Source organism: Protopterus annectens, chromosome 11.part0 (assembly GCF_019279795.1).
Source record: "Protopterus annectens isolate FY-2018-M chromosome 11.part0, PAN1.0, whole genome shotgun sequence".
NCBI classification, from domain to species: domain Eukaryota; kingdom Metazoa; phylum Chordata; order Ceratodontiformes; family Protopteridae; genus Protopterus; species Protopterus annectens.
In genome coordinates, this window is record NC_056745.1 from 649933981 (window position 1) to 649946867 (window position 12887).

General features: G+C 41.6%; 1 protein-coding gene across 1 annotated transcript in view; it reads right to left on the reverse strand.

Annotated features, from left to right (window-relative positions):
• WNT7B (Wnt family member 7B) overlaps window positions 1-12887 on the reverse strand; it is a 1045953-nt gene that overhangs the window by 205576 nt on the left and 827490 nt on the right. The window lies entirely within an intron of this gene.

The window sequence follows — 12887 nt, forward strand, 5'->3', positions numbered from 1 at the left end:
ATCTGAGATTTCAGGGAGATCGCATTCAGCTGAGATATTTATTTTGTCTTTTGGGGGAGAGGGAGGGGAGAAATTTGCACTGAACCTGTCTGCCAGTATGTTGGCAATATCTGTGGGTTTAGTGTATTTTTGCCATTATGAACTAACTCTGCGCATATCTGAGGGTTTCCGCCCAGGTTTCTAACATAACTGAAGAAGGCCTTGTGATTATCTTTAGTGTCCTTAGCGATTTTTCTCTCAAAGTTGGCCTTTGATGATTTTATTAGTGAACGTAGTTTTTTGCTAGTGCTGATCAGGGATGCCTTCCCTTTATGGGATTTTGCTCTGTCTTGCAGTAGCTTCCTTCTCTTGTTATAAAGTTTGTTTATGGCTGGGGTCCACCAGATAGGATGCCTGCCTTTGGTGGAAAGGGTCTTGGTTTTATTTGGGATTGCATGATCCATGCATTCTTGGAGATGCCCGTAGAAAGCATTTGTGAAAGATTCAGCAGTGTGGGATGTGGTTTCCACTGGCCCAGGGGGCTTGAAGGATACCATTTCAGTCCTAAGGAGTGTAAAGTTGGCTTTTGAGAAGTTTCTCACTGTGGTCTTTTGTGCTGGGGGTGGAGGTGGGATATGAATATCTAGGGTTATTAGTTTATGGTCTGATCTCACTAGTGAGGGGTATACTTCCGGTGCTGAGCATTTTGTCCCCATGTTTGTGATGATCAGGTCAAGTATATTATTTCCCCTTGTGGGGGAGGTGACTAGTGCAGAAGTAAATCTGGATGTATCAAAACTATAACAGATTGTTACACTCTCATTCTTTTCTTTTTTTAATACAGTAATTCTATTTATTTATTGCATATTAAATTAATATATTCGCATTCAAGTGCAATTCCAATCACTTCCTTATGTGCAATATCACCCAATCTCACCTCTGTGTATAGTGTATAGTGTACTTTTCATGTGTTAATCATCTAGTGGTCAGTGTTATCCAGTGTTTATAAATAGTGTACAAGCATGTGTGTCAAAACTCTTCTTTTAGTGTACTTAAATGTGTATATCACTTCAAGAGTAAAATCAGTCATGGAAGCTGTTACAGTGAAACTATTAACTTCACCCTGTTTCAGAACTGCTTGGTGATGCATATCAATGGTCACTTCAGTTCCATGATGGATGCTAAGATCTTAACATGATCAAAGGATTCTCACAGTAAGACGCTGTCCGGTTCGATACTCAGCTAGAGCATCTCTGCGTGGAGACGTGCGTGAATGGGCATACCTTCGTTGAAGGTTGTGTGTCAGAGCTGGCAACTTGGTATGTAAAAATCGACTGCCAATCATTAACGGACTGGAGTTCCACTGTGGCGACCCCTAACCGGGAAAAGCTGAAAGACACAACAACCTTAGTATGAAAAGTGTCGCTTCTCTGCGGTTTTACATGGGCATTGAAGTTGCTTTCTGCCAACTGTTGCATTACACATAACCACAGAAAGATTATTTTTGTTCTTTTATAAGCCCTTTTTGGGTGTATGTGTGGTATGATAATGTATTTTTTGATAAGATTAAAGTTTATGAATGGTAAAGGCAGTACACAGAGGAGATAGCACAAGCTGAGGAGATAAGGACTGAGTAGGGTGGGAGGAAATGGCTGCTGGACATCAATGGATTTGAGCCCATGCCTTTTGTATTCATATGATACATAGCAGTGTGCTGGCAAGGGGAGACACTGAAGCAGTCAGACTACATGGGGACTATGTAAAACACAGGAAAATTTAGCACACTGACATAGTGACAGCAAGAAAGAAAGAGAAAGATTCAAGGGACTGGAATAAAAGCTTTTGCAGTCACATTTTCCATAGTGGTGAATTAGCAAGGGCACCCACTGAGGCTATCCAACTGTAAGGATTCATTAAGAAGACACATACCAGTTATATGTAACTGATGAGCAGGTAAAACAACACAACCTCCATGGGAGTTGAAAACCCCACCCAGTACATTTGCACAGAATCAATCATTTCATGTGTCCACTGAGTCAGTGGAACAGTTAGAATAAAGTGATTCATTCAACTGTATTGCATATTTGGTTGACTGATGTGAAGATGTTAGTGTGTTTGAAGGATTTTTTTTTTATTTTTGCTTTATGGTAAAGAGTGTCATTTCTTTGTGGTCGTACATGACCATTGACATTGCCCTCCTGCAATCGTACATGACCATTGACATTGCCCTCCTGCAATCGTACATGACCATTGACATTGCCCTCCTGCAATCGTACATGACCATTGATATTGCCCTCCTGCAATCATACATGACTATTGACATTGCCCTCCTGCAATAGTTGTTCTAGAAGCTCTTTGTTGGTATGTGTCCAATCCAATAATGGCACCCTTATATCGCCCGACTCTACCACCAAACTGCTAGGAATCACAAATGACAATAACCACACTCCTATACTCTCTAACCTCATTATCCCCTATGAAAATCTTAATTCCCTACGCTCTTCTATCAAACTTCTAGTTAGCACAATCAAGTCAACAACTTGGCAAGTGACTCTCTGTTCTCCAACACTGCTGGAAAAAACTGGAACCTTCTACCAACCAAACTAACTTTGCTACCTTCCCTTCCGCTCTTTAAGCAAAAGCTCAAAAGATACCTCAAAATACATTGGTTATGCCCTTGCAGAAACCCTGACTAATCTTCTGCATTCACTACTTTTATCTCTATATTGCCTCTTCTTACACAAACAATACTGCTTACCCCTCTGGAAGCAGTAACTGTCACTAGTAAAATTAAAATAACTTACTGTATGAATTCAATATTTTAATGTACTGTAAATTACCTCATGTATCATACTGTAAAATGACTTGTCTTATCCTGTATGTCAATGTTTCTTAGTGTAATGTTCTTCATTTTAAGATTACTTCTTTGTATTTTGACATCCTTTCTTTTATTGTGTGATAAAATTGTTTTTAAATGTTTTGTGCTACTATAGGAACTTTCCTTCCTGGGCCTCTACTGAAAATGGAAATACATCCAGTTAGACTAGCCCGGTAAACAAATGTAAAATAAATACAATAAATAAATGTGTGTGTTGTGTTTATTTTTCTTGCACCAGGTCAGAGGTTGGAAATGGTAGCAAAAGACTTGGATGAAAAGGGGAGGTACACAGAGGGTAGAACATATATTTAATAAGGATAATAGTGATTGATGACGCCATACATACTATTTGTTAGACAGTATCAAGCTACCTTTTAGAATGTACACAATGATGATAAGAATATTTCATTTCAGGATAAAGGAACACATGATGAATACCCTGGCATGAATCTAAAACCGTGTCTGTGTCACTCATATTCTCCAAAACAGAGCATTAGCCAGGTATGCTACAAAATCATAGATAAGAAAGGTGTCGGTAAAACACATTTCAGAATAATGCCACATGTGATATCAAGAAAAGTGACAAGTGTGAACTTATGCCTGCGTTACTCATATTCCCCGACCCCGAGCATTAGCCAGGGTGGCCACTTAAGCACTTGGAGGAAAGGTGTTTAAAAACTGAAAAAAAATGTAATACAGCTGTATGATAAAAGCGTAATATTTTAAAACAATACTTCATTCTCTGGGGATTAAAAGCCTGCAACCAGTGCACTGAGAATGGCTACATCACAATATGAATATGCCGAACCATAAAAGGTTTTTACTTAACTGTATTTCATTATTGTTTGATGGTGTGCACCTATCCTAGCAAATATGCTATGTGACCGAGGGCAAATTCCTTTCTGCATGGCAAGGATTTTTTTTTTTCAGTTTTGCCACAAATCAAAAAGCACAATTTCTCTGTGTGTATATGCAGGTATCAATGTTTCCCTTTGGGAACCATGGCACAACGTATGACCTCAAAAAGATAATTTTAATATATGAACTCTTTTAGCGGATGTGTATATGGAGTATGTATCTATTTTTGACAAGATTAAAGGTTTGGAATGGTAGTATAGGAAAGAGCAGAAGCAAGCAGAGGATAGAACACAAGGTGAGCAAATGAGGACTGAGCAGGATGGAGGTGGGATAAAAGCATAGCTCTCAACTTCTTAGCCAAATACTATTGTTGACCTACAATAAACAATTGTAATTATTTATTGACAGTAATTATCAATGCTCTGTCAACTATCTAGACTCTTTAGGCTGGAAAATTATATCTAAGCATGTCTACATTACTGAAATATCTGGAAAGTTGAGCATACTTTTTTTTTTTTTTTTTTTTTTTGGCGGGCAACAGGAAAGTAGAAAAGCAGGGTAGTAAAAGGTGGGAAAAAGGGGTAGGGGAGGGCTCAGGGTAAACAGACTTGACTGACAGGATGTGAGGTAGCACAATGAGTGAGGGGGAAACACAGTGGTGACATCGGACAAACAGAGGAAAGACAATGGTAAAGTGAGGATTGTACAACTTATGGGGTGGGTGTAGACATAAAATGGAGGAGAACACTGGGTTGGGGATAGGCGATGGTGTCCAGAGATGCAATCTCCGCCAGCTTAGACTCAATGGGAGTTTACTCATCACCCTGTGTGCCATCACCACCGGGTCCTGCCTTATAAGCTGGAGACAGCGCTGGGCAGGGATGCAATCCAACGAGTCACTGGAGCACAGTGTATATACAGTTGATGTGAGCATCCAGCTTCCTGTCTGTTATCTCCTCCATAAGCTCTGCCAGCTTCTGATGGATGACAAAGGTGTCATATCCACTTGCACTGCTACTGCTGGATACCAATGTACCACCCTCCAGAGTAGGAGTACCTGATGCAAACGGGGGAGGTAGGGCAAGAGTTATGGAGGCAACTCTGGCAGTCTGGGTTATATACGTGCTGGTTACCTCTGGAGGTGGTGACTTTTAGCACTACTGATGCCACTTGTGGGGGGGGGGGTGTTAGGCCATGCCAGTGTGGTCAGTGCAAGTGGATATGCTACTGCATATAATAGTAGCTAAAAATAGTACTACCCTCACCTTCTCCTGCTAGATGTGACACACCCTCAAAGATCTCAAGAAAATGACAGAACTGGCATACAAAGCAGTCCTCCCATGTCTTAGACTTCACAGAAAGACTGTCACTGATGCATTTCATTTGTGTGATGGATAGCGATGTAAGGTACTGTAGTGGTTTGAATCCACTGGCACTTTAAGTATGAAACATGGCAGTCCTCCATTCCTCTGTTTGCTGCTGAGAATAAATACTTGACAGTAATTCCGTCTTCACATGTTTAAGGATAGTATGACCATTACTCACAACCTGCCATCTTTAGACTGTGGAATACACACCTATCAGTAATAATGTGGAATACTTACTAACAGCTTACCAAAAACTTCAGCTAGAAAATTCACAGCATGGTTAATATGTGTCATTTTATACTTATAAAATGTTCTTTTGAGGGTCTAGATCAGACCAATGATTGATGCTAGAACCATGGCCTAAAACTAAATAGAAAAAAAAAATGCATTATTATACCCTTTGGGAAGTCAAACACTCCTGCAAACTACAACATCAATAGCACACCCCTTAGAATAGACTCAGAGGTGAGAGATCTAGGTACACAGATAGAAAGTTGCCTGAACTTTGACTGCCATGTGGCCACAGTGGTAAGGAAATACTTTTATCTGGAACAACTTGTAAGTAAAGGTATGGCATTCAGATCCAAGGAAAAGTACAGTTGTGTACACTTACCATAAATGTAGATGTTTGCGTGTATTCACTGTTGCAGTCATTACATTTGGGTAATCTGCTGGCAGGTTGCCCTCAGTCAGTCTGAATTCCAAAGTCTTGGGTCCTGTGTCAGTTGCTGTTTCCTCTTCCATGACGTCAGGTCGTCAGGGGTATAAAACATGCAGCCGATGCCATTTTCTTTAGTTTTTCTTGCCCCCGATGTCAGGTGCCCCCAAAAAGGTAGCAATATTATAAAAATTTATATATAGACATGCATCAATATAAACTTTACCTTCATCTACAAGCAAATACACCACATAGGTTGTAGAAGATAGAGAAGGAAAGACAGACTGTAGAATGACAGGGGGATGGAGAGAGGGTAACCTGGACTGCAACAGTGAATACACTCGAACATCTACATTCATGGTAAGTGTACACAACTGTACTATGTTCTTCATGTTTCACTGTTGCAGTCATTACATTTGGGTAGAATCCAAAAGCTATGGCTGGGAGGCTGGAGCTAAACAGCATTAGGTGAGGCTATAAGGACCTGCAGCACTGCAGTGGCAAAGCCTGCCCTGGACTTAGAGTAGAGAGGCAAATGGTAATGCTTTGTAAAGATGTGAACATAACTCCAAGTAGCAGCCTCTAGAATGTTCTTGGTTGGTACTCCTCTGAGAAAGGCTGCTGAAGTAGCTGCAGCCCTGGTGGAGTGAGACCTAATGCCACATCCATAGTTATGATCTGGTACTCAGTAAATCAGATGCAATTCATTTGGCTTATCCACTTTTCTGGGTCCAGGTTCTGCAAAGAGTGTCCTCTTAGCCTCAAATTGTCTGCTTTGAAATAGCAAATACTTCTGATCCTGCAGCATATGACACTTGTTATAATTGCTCAGCTTTTCAGATGATACACATTAGTCCTGCTAATACAGGCAGTAACTGTTTGAACTGCCAGGACTCACAATGCTGAGTCTCAGAATGTAGAGACTGAATGAATGAAAATCTGACATATATGATGTCTGAAATTATCATTTAAAGTTGGCAGATGAATTGTTTGGTTAACAGCCACACTGGAAACGACCTTCGGCATAAAAGTAGGATTTGTCCTCAGAGACGCCCTGTCTGGGTAAAATATGATAAAAAGCTCTACAGCCATGAGGGCCTGTAGCTCTGAAACTCTTCTTGCTGAAGTAATTGCTAGTAGCAGAGCTGTCTTCCATGATAAGAACTTTATATCAGCGGTAGCAGCTGGTTCAAATGGTGCAGGGTGAGCTTTTCCAACACATAATTGAGGTCCCATACAGGTAATGGTGATCTTCTAGGAGGACTTAAATTTTTGGCTCCTCTAAGATACTGCTTTAGTAAAGGATGAGAAAAGATTGGTGGCTCTGTATTGGAATGAGCAGAAATGGCAGAGACATGGATTTTGATTGATGAGAAAGATAGGCCTTTGTCTAGCATCTCAGTTAAGTATTGTAATATCTGAGGAATATATGGTTCTGCTGTATCAGTTCCTTGTGCTTAATTCCAAGAACAGAATCTCTTCCATTTGTCAGCATAAGATTTTCTAGTACTAGGCCTTCTGGCTTTCAAAATGACATCCATCACAGCTTTACTGAGAGGTGTCGTTTGTATGATTACAGAATTAGCCATGCTGCCAGGTTCAGAGTCTGTAGTTGATTGTGCAGGATCTGATTGTTTTGCTGGGACAGAAGTTGTGGATTTTGAGGTAAGGTCCAAGCTGGATATTGAGACAAGTTCCTTAGGATTGGGTACCAGTATTGGCGGGGCCAATCTGGGACAATTAATATCATCTTTGGTTTCTCTTGTCTGACTTTTAGAAGGACCTTGGGAAGAAAAGGCAGAGGAGGAAAGGCGTAAACTGATAGGTATTTCCAACTGAAGGATAGGGCATCCACTTTCCATGCTTGTCTGTGATATGTCCTTGTGCAGAATCTTTTCAGTTGATAATTTTGAGGAGAGGCAAATAGATCTATGTCTGGGCTCCCCCATTTCTCTGTTATCATGCTGAAGACTTGTGGGTTAAGTTTCCACTTGTGAGGTTCCATAAGGTTTCTGCTTAAATCGTCTGCCAGCGTGTTTTGTTTTCCTGGCAGGAATTAAGCTTGAAGATGTATATGGTAGGTCAAAGCTGTGTCCCACAGTGCCATGGCTAATCTGCAAAGGGGGTATGAGTGAGTGCCCCCTTGCTTGTTTATATACCACATGACTGTGGTGTTGTCTGTCTTTATCAGTAGTTGTCCTGGATGAAGCAAGTCCCTGAAGGTTGTTAGGGCATTTTGAACAGCTAGTATCTCTTTCTGGTTGATATGTAGATGCATTTGATTTGGTGTCCATATGCCCTGAATGCATCTTCCTGCCATGTGGGCCCCCCAGGCATAATCTGAAGCGTCTGTTGTTAAGGTTTGACTGGCAGGGGGTAGAGTGAAGGGCCATCCCATGTTTTGGTGACAGGCCTTTGCCCACCATAGAAACTCCTGTTGTAGGCAGGGAATGAGAGGAATCGTTTCCAGACTGTGCGAATGTTGATTTCATAAACTTTTTAGGTACCATTGAAGTTTCCTCATATGCAGTCTTGCATATGGAATTAGTAGGATGCAGGATGCCATGAAGCCCAGAGCCTGCAGAATTTGTCTTGCAGAAGACTGGGTTTTTGTTGACATCAGTTTGAAGTAAGTAGTCAGTTGCCTTTTTTTGCCTGGCGTGAGGTAAGCCATCTGAGCAGTTGTATTCAAGCTTGCATCCAGGAATGTTATCTTTTGAGAGGGTACCAGTTGTGATTTCTTTTCGTTTGTGTACCCTAGGCATGTTAGAAGCCTTTTTACAAATGCCAGGTGTCGTAGAAGAGTGTCCTTGTTCTCTGCTTGAATGAGACAGTCATCCAAGTAAGGATATATTTGAATACTTCCTTGTCTGCAAAATGCAATTACTGGTGCCAGGCACTTTGTAAAGACCCTGGGCACAGTAGATAAGCCAAAGGGCAGTGCAGAGAATTGGTAATGCATTAAGCCAGCCTTGAATCTGAGGTATCTTCTGCATGACTGTCTTATTGGGACATGCAGGTATGCCTCTTTTAGGTCTAAAGTCACCAGCCAAGCATTCTTGACCAGCATGGGAAGAAGCTGTTGCAAAGTGAGCATTTTGAATTTTGGAATGTCCAGGTATGTGTTCAAAATCCATAAATCCAGTATTGGCCACCAGGCCTTGTCCTTTCTGGGTATCAAGAACAGTCTTGAATAAAATCCTTGTCCTTTTTCCTGTTCTGGTACTGTCTGAATGGCCCCCATATCCATGAGGGACGTAACCTGTTTCTGTGCCTCTGCCCATTGTTTTTTTGGCAGATCTGGCCAACCATTTGTCACTGGCAGAGTGTGGAAATGGAATCTGTATCCCTGTGATACGATGTTTAGTACCCACTTGTCCTGGGTTATTAACTGCCAATTTTGAGCAAAAAGTGCTAATTTTCCCCTATGGGTGCTGCCAAAAGATAAGTGCTTGGTGTAGGCAGAGGGAAGTCATTGGGATTGCTTTCTGTAGGTTTGCTTTATCTCCTCCAGATTTGGAGGTGGATGCGCCCCATTGCTTTGACCTGTATGAGTCTTGAACCTGGTACCTGGAACCCTTAGGGCATCTGGATTTGCCCCTTTGAGCTCTGTCTGACACAGGAAAGGACCAATTTTTTGTAGGCCAGTGTCTACTGAATCTAGGTGGCTGCACTTGTAAGAAATATTTAACAGTTTGCACAGACTTAGCTTTTTCTTCCATTTTCTTTAAAACCTCTTCTGCCTTAATACCAAACAGAGAATCATGCTGTAAAGGTGCATCTAGCAATTTAGCTTTAACATGATCAGGCAAATTTTGTTCCTTTAACCAGGCATGCCTCCTAATCACAGATCCAGTAACTGCGGCCCTGCAGGAGGCCTCTAAAGAATCAAAACCACATTGCAAAGTATGCTTTCCAACTTGTTCAGCTGCATGCAATAATTCCTGCAATTCCTTATTTTCTGCACATTCTGAAATCAACATCATTTTCTGTTTCAGCAATCCCATAACATGTTGTTGGTACTTAAGCATATGAAAATGACAGTTTAAGGCCCTGATTGCCAAGATTGCAGATGTATAAACCTTTTTTCCCCATCTGTCCAGTGCCCTAGAATCTCTTTCGGAGGGGGTAGGGTTTTTTGCTGTTGAGGCCTTAACTCCCTTTGGACCCTGTGAAATAGTTTCAGGATCAGCAGCAGGGTTTCTAAATAGAAATGTATGAGAGTCAGGGACCCTGTAATATCTGTCAAACTTACTGGGAGCCGGAGGTAAGGAGTCAGGGGTCAGGCTTGACTCTGAAAACACATCATCCACAATGTCTAAAACAGGGGGAATGGCTAAAGGCTTGTGCTGAGGGAGAAGAAGGAAATCCCTGAGCCTCTTTTTTGACTCTGAGAAGTCTTGACTCTCCCAGTGAAAATGCTCCCTCAAAGTATGCAAGGTTTCTCTAAATGAGTAATCCTCAGGAGGAGATGCAGATGGAATAGACTCCTCAGCAGCAGAATCCTCATAGGGAGGTAAAGATAATTCCTGATCAGAAGAGGAATCAGAAGAAATAGAAACCTGATCTGAAGATTCATAGTCAGTGTCTTGCCTAGGCCTCTTACCTGGAGGGGGATGGGTACCCCTGATCAAGGTAATAAGGTCTTCAGCCATTTTGATCATCTGTCTTTTAGGCACAGAGGCCTGTGCACGTGGCTCAGGCGTTGTTTTTTTAGTTTTAGAAGATGTCTTTGCCTTTGGTTTTGCAGCTTTCGTCGGTTTGATATATAAATGTTGAGGTCGGAATACACCCCCAGAAGCCAGTGCCTGCTCAGCGGCTCTGGACCCATCTGAGGGAGATACATCCGTCGGTCCAATACCTGGAGTATCTTGCAGCATGCTGGACTCCACATGGGTGTCGGTAGTGGGTATCAGGGGCTGCAAAAGCACCTCACTGAGTATCGGCGAACTGGCGACTGGCTTAGGAGAAGCTTCGTCGTCGGTTTTGGATCTCGACTGCCTTTCTCTGTCCTTTTCTTTGCATTTTTTATGTACTCTGGTAGCCGGATTGCTATCCGATGACATTTCTGGGTAGTTAAATCTGTTTCCAAAATACTTAGATGCAAAAATATACCAACGCTTAATAGTGCGTTGGTTAAATCTAGCACAAAACCGACAGCCAGGCATGTTGTGGTCAGGGCCTAGGCAAGGAATACAGTATAAATGGAAATCCTTATGAGGTATTTGCTTCCCACAAGTAATACAATTATTAACTTTTTCTGACATCGGTAAAAAGCAAGAAAAAGTTTCCCCAACGGGGTACTTAGCTTTAGTGAAGACTTTGGTTCTGAAACTCAAACTCGAATATTTCAGTAGTCGGCCGACCGGCACTTGCAAAATGCTTCTGTTTCTGGCACCGCGCGGCAAGAAAGACTAAAGAAAATGGCGTTGGCTACATGTTTTATACCCCTGACGACCTGACGTCACGGAAGAGGAGACAGCAACCTATGCAGGACCCAAGACTTTGGAATTCAGGCTGACTGAGGGCAACCTGCCAGCAGATTACCCAAATGTAATGACTGCAACAGTGAAACACGAAGAACATTTATAGTCCTGCTCTACTAAGCCATCATTAGACCAACAATCGAGTACAATGCACCATTTGGCTTGTACCTGACTAGGCACTTACAGCAGCTGGAGTGACCTCAGATGTTCCTCACAAAGAAAATACAGGGTGTAAACAAAATGAACTGTTCAGATAGACTAAACGCCCTATCCCTTTACTCTGTCTCCTATCGATTATTAAGGGATAACCTATACCTTACCTACAAGGTACTCACAAATCAAGCCCTGATGGAGTTGCTACATATCTGTAAGTCAAACAGCACTAGGGTCAGCTATCTAGGGATCTAGACTTAGTCTGCAAGTCAAACAAAACATGCTGGAAGGACAGATTTGTGTCTCAGAGATTGCCCCTTCATTGGGACAGGCTTCCTATTCACATTAAGAAGAGTCCTTCTCTGGTCCTCTTCAAATGTAGTTAGGCTAAATGGATGGAGAATCGCAAATTCACACCTGGAGTAGTGCCTATGTCCCTTATGCACAGGGCCAATCTGCAAGATACTCAATGCACAGGCACATATCCATGCCATCCTTTTGCCCCTAGCAGCCATATATTGGGTAAAATTGGGTTATATTGGTTAGGCTTGTAAGGGCCCTTAAGACATTAGCCTAGCAGTCTCCATTGAGCCTATTAATATTATTCAGTGTTATCTACCATGGATATCAGTTAAACCATTGTTAACAACTGAATGTGTGACAGATCCTTTCAATGTGCAAAGGTGAGGAATATGGTTCTTTACAAGATAAACTGTGGAATATTATTTATAATAAGGTAAACCTGAAAAATATGAGCATGACAATTATCCTACCCCTATTATTTGGCCTTCCTGCATGTGCACAGAGCTGACCTCAGGTGCTCGGGCACGTGCACATTATCATGTAAAAGTCAACACCATGTATATCAGGTTTGCATGTTGTGCAAACGGAGATATTAATTAGCAATAATAATATGAGCCCTAAATTACCATAATCTTCACATCAAGAGAGGGTAATCTACATGATGTAAACATGACATGAACCGCACATCCTCACTGTGCTCTGGAAGATTAATTTGTATTCCAATCCTGCATATCATCAGAAAGAACTGTTGCTACAGAAGATTTATCTTCTTACATAAGGCAGGTGGCATTATTTATACCTACTTCTTTGTAAGGGGGTAGATTTTGTGTGCTATTTACTGTAAGGTCTAGAAGTGCCATCAGTTTTTCAGTGTATTTAGCTGTATTGACCAAAGCTCTCTGAAGGGATAATTTACAAGTCTACTGGACATAGTAACATGCAGGCAAGTTACAGCAGGTTGTGGCAGTGTAAGTGTACCTTAAACATACATGTGATTGCAATACAACTTGTGCAACTCTTGTAGCTAATGATCAAGCACTGCTTGAATTTCCTGCTTATTCACTTAGAGTCATACCCTGGTATTTTGGAGTGGGGTGGGGGATTATGCTTAGGGCACAATAATGCCTGACATTAAGGTAAAGATTGTTTTGTGGATACATGTATGTTAGTGTCAGGCCCTACTGCAGCTTAGCAGATGGCATATT